The sequence below is a fragment of the Pelobates fuscus genome, chromosome 2 (assembly GCF_036172605.1).
Source record: "Pelobates fuscus isolate aPelFus1 chromosome 2, aPelFus1.pri, whole genome shotgun sequence".
Lineage (NCBI taxonomy): Eukaryota > Metazoa > Chordata > Amphibia > Anura > Pelobatidae > Pelobates > Pelobates fuscus.
The window spans coordinates 55,806,427-55,822,875 of NC_086318.1; positions in this window are offsets into that span (position 1 = coordinate 55,806,427).

Below are 16,449 nucleotides of genomic sequence, written 5' to 3' on the forward strand. Positions count from 1 at the left end.
CTCCCGACTGGAACCACACGAACACTGGAACAGCTGAACAAGAAAAGCAGACATCGGCTTACACTCTTGGCAGTCAGCATACCATCCCATTCCCCCAAAGACCGAGACGACACATCGCTTTGAGGGTTAAGCAGAACTCTAGACTGGGACACCCAGTCTGGCTTTTATTTCCAACTCACACATACAGGCCACACCCAGGGGGAGGCATAAAAGAACCAATGACATAGATGTTACCTCCCACACATCCCCTCCCCTTAGTGTGACACATAATCCCATTATGCATACAGAGTAAAATATACTTTTACACAACTTTCATAACTTTAAAACCATACATCACATTCACATAAAAAATACATATCCACAATCAATCCATTCAGGGGAACAACATATTAAAAAATGGCATGAATCCGACCAGGGGTTTAAAAGTTACTAAAAGTATCTTTTGGGCCTGGGCTTGCAGCATGGCACAATCTGGCTCAAACAGAAGTAAAACATCCCCCACAATGCATCCCGGCTTCCTCCCTTCTGCCCTGGAGATAATTGGAGAAGTAATTCAATTATCTAGGACTAGAGTCAGACTCCATTAACCACATGGTTGCAAAAAGACAGTAAAAGACATAAAATTACATACTGATACATTTAACACATAAAACACACATTTCTACATATCCCCAGTTTAACTGAACACATAAATACCTACATAATATTTAAGACAGTATTACTGTGATATGTTACAAAGTCTTAAAGGGACATTAGTCCCAAAAGTCCCAATATGTCCATCGCTGATTTTAAAGGGCCAGTAGCAGCAATATAAATTATTACATGCCCAAATATAGTGTTTATAGAGCAATATGTCCATGGGCCGTAGTCGCAGGGCAGGAGGCTAGCAGCCAGGCCTCTCCAGTTCACAGTGGCGAAGCTGGTTTCGCCACAGTCTCCCCTTTAGGTGCACAGCTCGACTGCCGGAGGGGGAGACCGACTGTCTCCCCTTTGGATCCATCACACTGAGGCTGGGGAACAGGACTGACCGTCCCTATCCCTTGTGCTGTAAGTGCAGAGACTACGGTCCCATCTGCACAGTTGTGGGGCTTAACATCTCCCCTTGGTGGGTTAGGCTGCCGTGGGAGAGAGGGTATAACAAGCTCCTCTCTCTGGACGGTGAACTGCTGCTGGGGAGAGGGGTTAGCAGGCTCCTCTCCCTGCCACTCTCTCTGCTGGGGAAAAGGGAGACCAGCTGTTTCCCCTTTCATTCCCTTGTCCTGCGGCTGGGGTGCGAGACTGACTGTCTCTGCTCCCTGCAGGACACACTGCCGCTGGGGAGGAAGGACGGCACCTTCAGCTCCCTGGGGTATACACTGCCGCTGGGGAGGGAGGACGCTGCTCTCCTCTCCCTTCACTTCACACTGCCTTCCTGGCACATCACTTTGCTGCTGGGGGGCAGGAACAACAACCTCTGCCCCCTGTAACTCAGCCTGCCGCTGGGGAGGATGGACGACACCATCAGCTCCCGGAGACACACACTGCCGCTGGGGAGGAAGGACTGCACCTTCTGCTCCCTGGGACACACACTGCCGCTGGGGAGGGAGGACGCTGCTCTCCTCTCCCTTCACTTCACACTGCCTTCCTGGCATATCACTTTTCTGCTGGGGGGCAGGAACAACAACCTCTGCCCCCTGTAACTCAGCCTGCCGCTGGGGAGGAAGGACGACACCTTCATCTCCCTGGGGTACACACTGCCGCTGGGGATCTGGGCCTGCTGCCCACCATCCCGTTGGGCCCGGTGGAGAGAACTCGGTCCCATCTCCACCTGCCTGTTGTGGTTCCTCACAGGACCAAGCTTGTTGGGTCCTCTGCGTCATTAGCAGCATGAGGTGTGCATGTACATCGTCGTAGATCCGGCATACCATATGCTTCGCTTGGGCTGGTGAGAAAAAAGCCATCCTTCTCCTATATTCCCTGATAAACTCGGATTTCTCCTCCTCACTCGGAGGTGCTGCAGCAGCTGCGACTCTGTCTCCTTCCATTTTCTTATTTCCTTTGTAGCTAGGGTCGCTGTACGGATACTAGCGTTGCCCTCAATTTGTAATCCAGAAATGGTGTTGTCTGTAGCTGTCCCTCTGGTTGTAGGAACGATCCCGCCGCTTGCCACCAATTGTAACGGACCGTTTCACTTACAAGAGGATAAAACCCAGTTTAGGCGATAATCCCCTTTCCAGATGCACAGGCAGCTACTGCAAACACCATTCTCCCGACTGGAACCACACGAACACTGGAACAGCTGAACAAGAAAAGCAGACATCGGCTTACACTCTTGGCAGTCAGCATACAATCCCATTCCCCCAAAGACCGAGACGACACATCGCTTTGAGGGTTAAGCAAGAACTCTAGACTGGGACACCCAGTCTGGCTTTTATTTCCAACTCACACATACAGGCCAAACCCAGGGGGAGGCATAAAAGAACCAATGACATAGATGTTACCTCCCACACATCCCCTCCCCTTAGTGTGACACATAATCCCATTATGCATACAGAGTAAAATATACTTTTACACAACTTTCATAACTTTAAAACCATACATCACATTCACATAAAAATACATATCCACAATCAATCCATTCAGGGGAACAACATATTAAAAAATGGCATGAATCCGACCAGGGGTTTAAAAGTTACTAAAAGTATCTTTTGGGCCCTGGCTTGCAGCATGGCACAATCTGGCCCAAACAGAAGTAAAACATCCCCCACAATGCATCCCGGCTTCCTCCCTTCTGCCCTGGAGATAATTGGAGAAGTAATCCAATTATCTAGGACTAGAGTCAGACTCCATTAACCACATGGTTGCAAAAAGACAGTAAAAGACATAAAATTACATACTGATACATTTAACACATAAAACACACATTTCTACATATCCCCAGTTTAACTGAACACATAAATACCTACATAATATTTAAGACAGTATTACTGGGATATGTTACAAAGTCTTAAAGGGACATTAGTCCCAAAAGTCCCAATATGTCCATCGCTGATTTTAAAGGGCCAGTAGCAGCAATATAAATTATTACATGCCCAAATATAGTTTTTATAGAGCAATATGTCCAGGGGCCGTAGTCGCAGGGCAGGAGGCTAGCAACCAGGCCTCTCCAGTTCACAGTGGCGAAGCTGGTTTCGCCACAATGTCCTTATCATCTGGACGGGCACCCTAACACACTTCGAAAACTTTGTAGAGACTCTCAATAAGAATGACCTTAATCTCAGGTTCACCATGGAGTTTGGTGATCAGACACTAAATTTCCTAGACTGCACACTAAGGATAACTGAGGGTCTAGTGATTGAGACCACCCAATACCGTAAGCCCACATCCACTAACAGCATGTTACGCTGGGAAAGTCACCAACCCACACCCCTCAAAAGGGGGATCCCAGTGGGCCAGTACCTTAGACTAAGGAGGAACTGTTCATCCATTGAGGATTTCAAACTCAAAGCCATGGAGCTGAGATCTAGATTCAAACAAAAAGGCTATCCGAATAGATGCCTCAAACATGCCTACCAGAGGGCATTAAGCAGCACACGCGATGATCTACTCAAAGACAAGCCTAATCAAGACTCTCAGAACCTGATTAGATGCATAGCAAGCTATGACGCCGGTTGGGATGAGGTTAAGAAGGTTATGGGCCGCTTTTGGCCACTATTAACCCAGGACCCGCATTTAAAGGACATCATCTCCACTAAAGTATCAATTACAGCTAGGAGAGGCAGGAATATGAAGGAGATACTTGTACCTAGTCATTTTGCCACACCTAGAAAGAAAAACACTACCTGGTTGAATGTACACGGCACGTATCAGTGCGGCAAATGCGTTGCATGCATACACATAGCCAAAGGATCCAAAACCATAACGGATTTGACCAATACCATTGTGATTCCCATAAAGCAATTTTTTAACTGTAACACCTCAGGGATGGTGTACCTTTTGACGTGCAAGTGTGGCATGAAATATGTGGGAAAAACCATACGCCCATTCAAAAGACGCATCATGGAACATGTCCACTCTGTAACCTCCAGCAAAGATACACCAGTAGCTAGACACATCAGAATCCATCACATGGATACCCCCAAATGCATCAAATTCGCTGGTATCGAGAGAATCCAGCTGGGCAAAAGAGGGGGTGACCTGGATCTGACCCTCAAAAGGAGGGAATGCTATTGGATTTATAAATTGGATACACTATCGCCCAAAGGCTTAAATGAAGGTTTCACCTTCACTCCGTTTATTGACTCTTGAAGCTCCGCACCTATGTGTATATATGTATATAGATATGTAGTTTAGATTCATACTGTTGGCTCACTTTTGAAGTTTTCTTAATTAAATAGATTGTTTTACCACCATGTACTCGCCGCTCCCATCCTGTCACACTGAATCCTCAAACAATGGTATAGACTTAAATAGTCCTCTTTAGGCCCAGGGATGAAGTATATCACTATGACTCCCCAAAGGTGACCCTGCTACCCTAAGGGCCACCTATCTCCCTTGGCACCAGAGCCTATACTGAGGATTTGATTGAGTGCATTTACATACGACCACCCTTTTATGCATTCATGGTGGTCCCCAGCTATATATACATAGCTACCAAATCTGCCTTTCCTCACTCAATACACAGGCTCAGGACCCTCTCATACCTATTTCGTGGGGCTCAATGCCGAAGCATCCCACTACCATACCCACACACACTGTCTGACATCCATTCATCTAATGTATGTACATTGTGCATAATGAAACTGGCGATCAGTGAGCGGTTAATCCACTCACAATCTCACTTGGTAAAGTCCACTTGGCTATGTAGGCACACGAGCCATTTATTTACAGTCTCCCACTCTGGATACCAATAAGATCCTGACTGATTACGGTCAGTCAGACTCTAGCCGGAGTGAAGATACAGTGTGACAGCTCCTCCCCGCTCACACCCACGTGGGCGGATCGAATGATGAGTGACAGCGAACACAGCAATCCACAGGTTGGCACCAAGAGGCAGTACACGCCCAGCGCCCTGATTGGCTGTTTGAGCCGCATGAACCGGCTTTTAAACGCTGTAGGATCGAGTACATGCCTCACCTTTGACAAAGGCGCTTTAGCAGCGCCGAAACGTGCGTTAGGTCTTCTACTTTTTTATTTTAACTACACAGTTTGATGTGATCACCAGGGGAAGAAGTTTAGTGTCATTTGAGCTAGTCAGTAGCTTTTTAGCTACTCTATTTATTGCAGTGTAGAATCTTTTTTTTTTCTCCCTACAGCCTGAAAACTTTAGCTCCTCTCTCTACACAAGTGAGTGAGTTCTCTCCAGCTGTTGACTGTGAGCGAGACAGCAAGTGGGGAGGCAGTGTTGCTGCACCAACTAGTAGCGTTTTAATGTTCTACAGTGTAGATTTATTTGTCTCCCTACAGATCCAAACCATTAGCTCCTCTCCATACATAGGAGAGCGTCTTCTCTCCAGCTGTTAATTGCAAGCTCTGCAGCAAGGCTGGGAGGGCTCTTAAGATATTTGCACCAGTCAGTAGCAATGTTACACACTGAGATGTAGAAGTCTCTTCCTCCTTACAGTCTGCAACCACTAGCCCCTCTTCCTATACGGAAGATTGTATTACCGCCAGCTGTTTGATTGGAGACTCATCAGTGAGGCTTCTGGCTACTGAGTTTTTTCAGTGCAGAGCCTAGACTCTTTTGAGAGCAACTACTAGTTCCTTCATAGACAGGTTTGAGTGTTCTCTATTGTTGACCTACAGAGATCCACTGTTTAGACCAAGCATATTTTGTTGCAACTTTCGTTTTAAGCTCTGCAGCACGTGCCCAGGGTGTCTAATTGGATCAAGTTTATTCTGTCACAATTTTCTAAGAGTGGAAGAGATACTTTGTTCTCTCCTTTCCTACACACTCATTTAACCCTGTTATATAGGCAGTTGCCAAAAGAGCATATTTCTACACTGCTCAGTGCCTGATTCCTAGTCCAAGCGTATACAATTTTAGCCTCTCCATATAGAGTGTCTCTACTGAGAGGCAATATACAGCAGGGCTGGTCTCTACATGTTCGACTAGCTCTATGTATAGGCTTTCTATATCTTTCTATAGGTATAGCCTATTCTATATTGTTTTCCCCATTTGGTTCATAGTGGTTATGGTATATTAAGTTTCCTTTCTCTATATGTATATAATTTTTTTTTTTTTATTGGGATCATACATCTGCTATGGTGCCCACAATAAAGTTGATTTCTTAAGTTTGCCATATCAGGCAGAATCGTCTCTGCAGTACCCCTCCCTAGTGCTCCTGAAGCTGTTTTCAGCTTGGGTTCACGTTTTTTCGTTTTTTCCTTGTATGTATACAAGGGTTATGCCCTCCTAGGTCTGCAGACACACTCTAGTTCCCATTCATTGGGAACGCTTGCACTGACGTGCCGTTTTCTTATATTCCTACGAATGTTTGCCACGGACTCCTGGAGGAGTGTGGAAGCCAGCCTCCAGCCCACGGGCTTTGGTCCAAGTCTGAGACCTTGTTCAAGAGTGACCCACCCCCCCACCCCCTACCTCACCATACAGCCACACAGGCTCAGCAACACCTTAAATTACAGGGGTAAAATTTGCTTAGATAGTAGCCCCATGCACCTGCAAGAATGGTCGGCGGACACGTCAGTGCCTTAGGGGACATCCCAGTACGAGCGTGTACCCACAAGTCCATAACTACCCTTTCACGTACGTAAGAGTATAGCCCAAGCTAGCACACAACACAATAAGTAATCTACCTTGTTACCACACAGTGAAGCAAAGGTACAGATTATGTATATTATGACTACCAAGCGAAATTTTATATAACAAAAATTGTGCTGATATTACGCGCCACGAATGTTCATACTGTGTACTTCTCTCTGCTTGCACCTGTCATTGGGGCAGCACAAGCGGTTTTGTTTACTTATGCACTGCAAAAATATTAAATAAAAAATAAAAAAATGAGCAATGACAGGCAATGTGTATCATATTTCTCTCTGCATTTGTGCTGGTACCTTAGAAATGGACGCTGTTTTAAACACTGCTTTTTAAAAAAACCATAGCATGGGTTAGATCCAAATGGACCAGTGACCAGAAACCTGCACAGTTTTGACCTTGTGGGTCTGGTCAGCATGGTGTCGATTTCTGGTCCGGAAGTTGAAGTCTCGTTGGATGTGTTTTGCAGTTAGCAGGATAAAGAGAGAAACAGGCCTTACTGTGTACAAAGATAAGGAGGGATGGGTGGTGTGAATGACTTATTAAAATTAGGTAGAATGAGAGTCAGGTCAGAGTAAAACTAGTTAGTCAAAGCTGAGAGTATGTTTAATCATACCAGAGGCAGTTGATAGTTCGTTGACGATGAGTACTGAAGACACAGTGAAATGTCATGCCTGAGTGAGTAAATTAAGGACCATGAGGAGTATGGTTTCTGATGGGCAGGAAGGATGGGAGCAAAACTGGATGACGGTGAAATTAAGATAATTAAAACAAAATGAGAACAGGATCAAGAGATTTCTTAGGAAAAAAGAAGAATGACAACATAACGGTTGGTGGACTCTGGAGTAGAAAGAGGCTCTAATATGGTTTGGAAAATTAGATGTAAACCCCAACATAGAAAAAGGAGACATAGTTCAGTGTGAGGGGGTCACAATAGAAGGAGAAATTGGATGAAACCCTAAGTAAATAAAAAAGGTCAATAATAGGCATGTGCATGGGGCACATTTTCGGTTCGGTTCGGCATTCTGAAATTTGGGATTTTCGCATTTCGGGACTTCGGCAATTCGGAACTTCGGCAACTTCGGAACTTCGGCACCTCGGAACTTCGACACTTCGGAACTTCGACACTTCGGAAATTTGGCACTTCGACACTTCGGAATTTCAGCATTTCGGGACTTCGGCACCTCGGGACGTCTGTTGCAGCCGCTTGGTAGATAACTCCCTAATTCCCACAGTATTAGGGAGTTATCTACCAAAAGGCTGAAAGACCTAAATTGGTCTTTCAGACAAATTTACTAATACTAAGTAAAAATTACTTAGCATTAGTAAATTTTGCCCCTACTCGCTATACCGCGAGTAGGGGCATGTCTAGTAAACAGTGAGCAGCCTGTGACTGCTCACTGTTTAAAAAAATAAAATAAAAATAGTACCCCCCGGCCCCCACCCCTGAGCGGCGGGTGGGGGCCCTAACGTAAAATGATGGGGGGGCCTATAGTCCTCTCCCCTGGCCCCCGCCCCTGAGCGGCGGGTGGGAGCTCTAAATCAGAATAAGGGGGGACCTAATGTCCTCCCCCTGAGCGGTGGGTGGGGGCCCTAAATTATAATAAGGGGAGGACCTAATGTCCTCCCCCTGGCCCCCACCCCTGAGCGGTGGGTGGGGGCCCTACAGTAAAATACGGGGGACCTAATGTCCTCCCCCCTGGCCTCACCCCTAAGCGGTGGGTGGGGACCCTAAATACTAATAAGGGGGGGGGCCTAATGCCCTCCCCCCCGGCCCCCACCCCTGAGTGGTGGGTTGGGGCCCTACAGTAAAATAAGGGGGGGACCTAAGGTCCTCCCCCCTGGCCCCCACCCCTGAGTGGCGGGTGGGGGCCCTAAATACTAATAAGGGGGACCTAATGTCCTCCCCCTGGCCCCCACCCCTGAGGGGTGGGTGGGGGCCCTACAGTAAAATAAAGGGGGACCTAATGTCCTCCCCCCTGGCCACCACCCCTGAGCGGTGGGTGGGGACCCTAAATACTAATAAGGGGGGGACCTAATGTCCTCCCCCCCGGCCCCACCCCTGAGTGGTGGGTGGGGGCCCTACAATAATATAAGGGGGGGGGACCTAAGGTCCTCCCCCCTGGCCCCCACCCCTGAGCGGCCAGGGTGGGGGCCCTAAAAAAAACCTAGTCACCCCCTCCCCCCAATAAAAATTATCCCCCTACCTACCCCCCTCACCTTAAAAACTAATGAGGGGGGGGGCCTTTAACTAAGTACCTGTAAAAAAAAAAAAAACTTACCATTCGATGTTTTCTTTCTTCTAAAATCTTCTTTTTTCAGCCCCCAAAAAGGCCAAATCAAAAACCATAATAACCGATGCAATTAAAAAAAAAAAAAGAGCGCAAAACAAAAAATCACCCATGGAGGGCTCCGAGCAGACTGAGCTCTGCAGGGCGGGGGAAGGCTTATAAAGCCTTGCCCCACCCTGCAATTAGGCTCAGAGCACTCTGATTGGTGGGTTTAAGCCATCCAATCAGAGTACTCTGACAGGTAAATGAAGAGACTGACAGGTAAGTCTCTACATTTACCTGTCACAGCACTCTGATTGGTTGGTTTGAAATCCACCAATCAGAGTGCTCTGTGTCATTTTACACAGCGTGGGAAAGTTCTTTGGAATTTTCCCACGCTGTGTAATTTGACTCATAACTCTCTGATTGGTTACTTAATCCACCAATGCTGCTCACTGTTTAATAGACATGCCCCTACTCACGGTATAGCGAGTAGGGGCATAATTTACTAATACTAAGTAACCTTTACTTAGTATTAGTAAATTTGGCTGAAAGACCAATTTAGGTCTTTCAGCCTTTTAGTAGATAGCTCCCTAATACCGTGGGAATTAGGGAGTTATCTACTTATTCATTCCTGTCATTACATTGACTGGCCAAGTAACTTACATTTTATATGAATGTATGTTACTTGATTGCTGTAAGTGTTGCAAATGCTTACAACTGAATCCTGGCTATGTTTGTATACTTTTTATTTAAAATTATTTACAATGTAACACCCTTCTTCTTTCACTGGGTAAGTATATTAGTACTTAGGCAATACTGTGCTTCAGAACTTCGACACTTCGGAAATTCGGTAATTTCGTAACTTCGGGACCTCGGCACTTCGGCAATTCGGCACTTCGGCAATTCGGACATTCGGAAGTATCCGAATGTCCGAATTGTCCGAAATTCGCCCGAATACATATTTGGACCGAAACGAATTGCACATGTCTAGTCAATAAGTTGTATATAATTTTGGCAGATTGACCGGGTGAATATGTACATATGGGAGGAGTGAGAGAAAGAAACGGTGTGAAGTTGGAGCACGGGCATGCCACATTAAAACCAGGATTATGTCACGGGTTTTGCCACAAATGTGCGTGTTCACTTCTAATAAATCAGCACTAAAGTTTATATATTCCATCATCTACTAAACAGCAATTGTTTATTTTTATTTTTTTCAGAAAACCAGAATTCATCAGATCTGTAAATAAATCAAATAAAATTTAACTGAGAACATGTGCTTAATTATAGTTCTCATTGTAGAGACAAATAATTTGCATTAGATACCTCTGGGTACATTACCTGTGCACGCTAATCATCTGCTATTTAACTCATCATCATGAATTGAATTCGGAATTCATCACCCCAGACATTACGTTCATATCTTTAAAATTCCTGATGAAATTTGTGTTGTGGCAATATACTTAACTGCACTGTTGATATGGCAGTGCATCAGGTGAAGCTTTGCTATTTCATCAAGCTGTCTTGTTTCTACAGGGAAAGCTCACATTTACATGATAAATGACACATTGTCCAGAACTCGATATTTATCGTTCGGCTCAAGCCACCTGCACATTTTCATTTGTGTAAACCCCGCAATAGGAAATTAAATCTAAATTGCAGGAGGGAGAGAACGTATAAATTAATTGATAAACTGCAGACAGGGCACTGTGAACCTCTGTGTGATGAGAATTGTGTATCACGTCAAGGCTGAAATTAGATTTTCCTCTTTACTATTGTAGGAAAGTAGCAGTAAACCATTAACGGGTAAAATAGTAGCTTGGAAACTTAAGAATGGTCCTCCGTCATTCTGCTTTCCTCCAAGAGAAATAAGGAAATCAAAATTTAAAAAAAACATACAGTATCAAGGAGAAAAAAAAAGAATATAATCATAAAGCTGCAAATGACTAAATGTGATTGGAATGTAATATCAGATACAGAAGAAGATTTTAAATCCTTGGTGGATTTATGCATGAACGTTGACATTACGGAACATTAATACCATCTGGCTTAGAACCAACTGTCATTATGAGAATTAGACAAACTTTAAGGTATTATTTATAGGCATCTCAAATTATAATTGTAAAATTGGTAATCATTTTCTAAACCTGGACTTAAATATAACCCATATTGAGAATTCATAGCGTCTATTGCAGACTTGTAATATGCATTGTGTTTTTCTTTGTGCTTATTTTTGGTGGTTTGGTAGTTTCAGAAGAGAGTCTGAATCATACTTTTGGAAAACATATAATTAATTTGATGCCCACCAAAATTACACAGAAAAATAAAATTACGCAACCATTAGAAAATGCATTATTGTTAAAACGTATAATTACAATAAGAGAAACAAAGAACTAGCGAGCTCAAGCACTCTTAAGATACAGACTTTTATCACTTAAGAATGTCTACTAGTTCTTAAATGCTGCTAGCGTTTTTGTAAAGGAATAACTGCAGGTCAAGTTACTGGTTGCTGGATGTTCCTGACTTTGGTCGAAAGCTCAGATTACAGACTTTTGTGTATTACCATCATGATTCATTTGTGCTTTCTTTGTGCTATATAGTCCTGTTGCTGAACTTCACCACAAGGGATCCTCTAAAGTCATGGGCCAGCAGAATGTCACGTCCTGCTCTGTTCTGTGGAGATGTCTGGCCTTGGCTTCTGGTATCCAGTACTCTTGTTACAATTCTTGTTTAGTTTTTCTTGTTTTTTTGGTTTTCTATTCTATGTCTGGTTTTCTTTATACTGGGATTTATGGGTTCATTCCTATATTCCATCCCTGGATTTCCCAGTCTATTGGATTCATTTAAATGTTTGTTTTATGTTGCCACACCCGTTTGTTTTCCATCATTCCCTCTGTTTCAGAGGTCCTGCAGGCAGCTCCTCAAGGCTTCTGCCCTTTCTTGCAGGTAAGTGCTATATATGTATTCTTTGGATATTTTAGCATACACTAGGCAGTGTAGGACCTGCCAGATATGGGACCGCCACCCTGACACAGAACTTCTGGATTCAACCACAGAAGACAAGCTGTTTCAATGTGAACAACTCCCATGGTGGTGTGTGCCCATCTGTAGGCAAAAGTGTGATACCAGAGAACTAAATCTTGAAGCAGCAGCAGACCTGAACTCGATTGCTACAATGACTTTGTATTGGCTGGTATGTTGAGAGCTAGCAATTAGATCAGGCTATAAAGTTATCGTATAGTTCCTAATCCCCATACAGCAATGTCCAATGTTGGAGATGAATATTGCTATTTTAGGATGCTTTGTTTTGTATCTCAGTGACCAAGGAAAATCAACTAATAGCCTTTGAATGAGAAGATTCAGATAGATGACAGAAGCACCTACTTACCTGGACTCAGCTGCCTCAGGGATACACAGAGTCTCCAACTATCTATAGGGGACAATTGAACAAGGACTTGGCACTATGGACTCACACCCCTGACCGTGTGCTGATTCAGTTTGAAGATTATGTATTGCTTACCAGCCCTAACAGACAAAAACATTTAGAATAATGTGTTTCACTCCTGTGACATCTAAACCAGTGTGGATATAAAATTGTTAAGGAAAAATAGCTAGCACTGCCCAGCAGCAAGTGGGATTTTTGGGATATATTTTATCTCAAGAACATTGCAAACTATCTTCTGAAAGGATGTCAAGTTAAAAGAGAGCAAGACATGGATTCCTCACACCCAACTAAAAGCAGCCCTTGTTGAAGATGGTGAAGTTGCTGATACAATAGTTGAATGTGGACAGTAGAGAAGGGACAAAGACTCATTACCTTTCTTAAGGAACAGCAAGTAGGTGTTTTGATGGACATAATAATCCCTGAAGACCTGCCAGTGATTGAAAGCCAAAATTTTCCAAAAGTGATCTTGTGAATTACCTAATCTCCAAACACACTATTTGGACTGGCATTAGTACATATGATTATTTCTCAGCTGGACTTGCATTGCTGTTCTGATCTGGGCATTTGTTGCCTATTATGCCAACATTCTCATGGTCTGGCCAAGAAGAGATTCTCCTGTCCAGTTACCTATCTCAGGGATTGATAGAAATGTCTGAGTCCGTTTGGCATAAAAAGTGTATAATGTAACTAATGTTTGTTTTCAGGGGGTTGTTTCAGTTGATGACATGCTAAGTACTTGACTGATAAAAAATTACAACTCCTCTATGGGTTCTTCTCAGGTACAAGGCCCACTGTTATAGAGATACATTTTTAAGTAAACAGATGAAAATGATCATTTGTTCAAGCGGAGGGATTGTGACAAATATCTATATATTTATGTAATGCACACCAATCTAAGTGGCAGTAGAAGTAAATATGAAAAAGTGTATGATCAGCAATATCATTTTGTTTTGCAGTAAGACTGTTACTTGCTGTAGCTATGCTTGTTTCCACTCAAGGTCAAAAGTTGTTACTGCTCACCCGTCTTGCAAAATAAGTGCTAACAAAGGTGTAGCGGAGCTCCCTGTACCCCGACTGGGTACCTCCGCCAAGGACTGCTTCCTAGCTGGAACAGGGGACAAACTGCAGCACTTCTGCCCACAGTCGCCGTGGCTTGACTGGGGCCCTGGATCCGCTCCTTCCTGGAGCCCAATAGGGAATTAGCTCTAGTCCTTACAAGGACTTTCCCCATTGAATCCCCTGGAAGCTGGAACAGCAGACCCAGGGCCAGGAGTAATTCTTCTTTCCCTCCAATAACAGGACGCCACAGTTTTGGAGTACAAGCTGGAATGGATTTTAATGGTGCCACATTCAGCCTTTTATGCAAATCTCCAAGCAAGGTATACGCCCACATGGACCTTGTTGGGGACAGGGACACAAACTTCCAAACCAATTACAACACATTTACAATGTAAGGTACTCCCACAAAAGGCAAACAATCCCTCCCCTCTGCTTGGGAGATAATTGGATCAGATGCTGCATTAACCCAATTATCTCCAGGCAGAAAAAACACACATTTCTAAAAAGTCCTAAAAGTACCCCAAAAACACATGATATTCCCACAAATGTCACATCCCCTGATAGCCCTGATCTAGGTGACCAACATATCCACCCAGATCAGTTCAGGGGTCCAGAAATTCTATGGAAGTCATTGATTTTACTGACCGCAAGCATGGCCCCATGCCCAAAACAGTTCCAGAGAATCAGGTCTTGTGGTCGGTCTAGTTCAGTAGTTTGAAAACAAACAAACTACCAAACAGAGTAAATAGTCTTACCCTGCAGCTTGTTCCCCTCATCCAGACGAATGATCTCACTGAACAGTGTCCTTCTAAGTTGGATAGAATCGAACGCAGGCGATGATGGAAGTCCAGCGGTGTTCGGGAGTTTCTGTAGTCGATTTTAGTTCCAGGATATTCATGCCCAAACACCGCTGCCTGCATTCATGCGAACAAGATGGCCGCCACCTTGTGGTTGCCTATAGGAATTGTGGCCACCCAGACAAACAATTAGAACACTGTGGTGAGAAACGTTCCAAGTTGTTAACAAGCTCCAGGGTGGTCTCTGTTCATACGGTTGTTCGGTAAACGAACCATATAATCCCAATTGCATGAACAGAGACTTTTACATTATTTTCCACAGAGTCCAAAGTCTGTGGGCAGGAGGCTGACAAGCAGGCTGCTCCAGGAGCTCGTGGCAAACTCGGGTAAAGAGGGAGTTTGCCACAAAAGGGTATGTGTATTATATAGTGAAAAAATCGTAGAATTGGGGGGGGGGAGGGGGGTAACTAATATTTCTTTGTTTGTAACTTATAACTTGTATATATGCAAAATTTTGAATGCTTCTCTCTCTATTGCAATAAAAGCGTGATCCTATACTCAGGGCCGGCCTTAGGCATTTAGACGCCCTGTGCGAAAAATCTTCACAGCGCCCCCCCCCCCGTCATCCATGTATGCTGTAATGTTTGTGTTGTCTGTGTATGTGATAGTAGGTGTGATGACTGTGTGTGATATGTATGCTATGTGTGATATTTGTAATGGGTGTATTAACAGTGTGTGATATGCGTGTATTGGTTGTATGTGACACACACAGAGTCAGACGGCCATACACACACACACACACACAGACACACAAAGGCAGACAGTCTCACACACACACACACAGACACACACAGGCAGACAGTCAGTCATACACACAGACACAGACAGTAATACACACAGACACACACAGAGGCAGTCAGTCATACAGACAGTAATACACACAGACGCACACAGAGGCAGACAGTAATACACACAGACACACACACAGTCATACACACAGACACACACAGAGGCAGACAGTCATACACACACACACACGCAGACAGTCATACACACAGACAGACATAGGCGTGCGCAGCCTATTGCATTAGGGTGTGCACCCTAAAGCACAAACACACGCCGCGTGTATATGTATGTGTGTATATATATATATATATATAGATATATATATATATATATATATATATATATATATATATTTATTTATACACACACACACACTGCTGTGTGTGTGTGTGTGTGCGTGTAAGGGCGCTGTGTGTGGGTGCTGTATGTGGGTGTGGGTGCTGTGTGTGTGCTGTGTGTGTGGGGATGCTATATGTGTGTGTAGGTGCTGTGTGGGTGCTGTGTGTGTGTGGGTGCTGTATGTGTATGTGCTGTGTGTGTGTGCTGTATGTGTGTAGGTGCTGTATGTGTGTGTGTGCGCTGTGTGGGGGTGCTGTATGTGTGTAGGTGCTGTGTGTGTGGGTGCTGTATGTGTGTGTTTGCGCTGTGTGAGGGTGCTGTATGTGTGTGGGTGCTGTATGTGTGTGTGGGTGCTGTATGTGTGTGTGGGTGCTGTATGTGTATAGGTGCTGTGTGTGTGGGTGCTGTATGTGTGTAGGTCCTGTGTGTGCTGTGTGTGTGTAGGTGCTGTATGTGTGTGCTGTATGTGTGAAGGTGCTGTATGTGTGTGTGTGCTGTGTGAGGGTGCTGTATGTGTGTGTGTGCTGTGTGAGGGTGCTGTATGTGTGTAGGTGCTGTATGTGTGTGGGTGATTGTGGGGGGTGGAGGTGGGGGTACATGACTCAATATCCCCCCTCCCTTCTTACCTTATGTAGGGAGGGGGGATTCTTGTTCCTGCTGCCTTCCCTGGTGGTCCAGTGGAGGTGAGGTGAGGTGCCGTTTAGTTAATATCCCCCCTCCCTTGTTACCTTATGTAGGGAGGGGGGACCATGCTACCGCCATCCCTGGTGGTCCAGTGGAGAGTGAACTCTACCCTGCGGGGCTAGAGTTCACTCTCGCGAGATTTGAGCGTTGCTGCGGCAACGCTCAAATCTCGCGAGAGGAACCCGGCGGAGCTGCTGGCAAGAGCTCCGCCGGTCCTCTCCTGCCTCCCTCCCTGCCTGTGGGTCGGTGGGG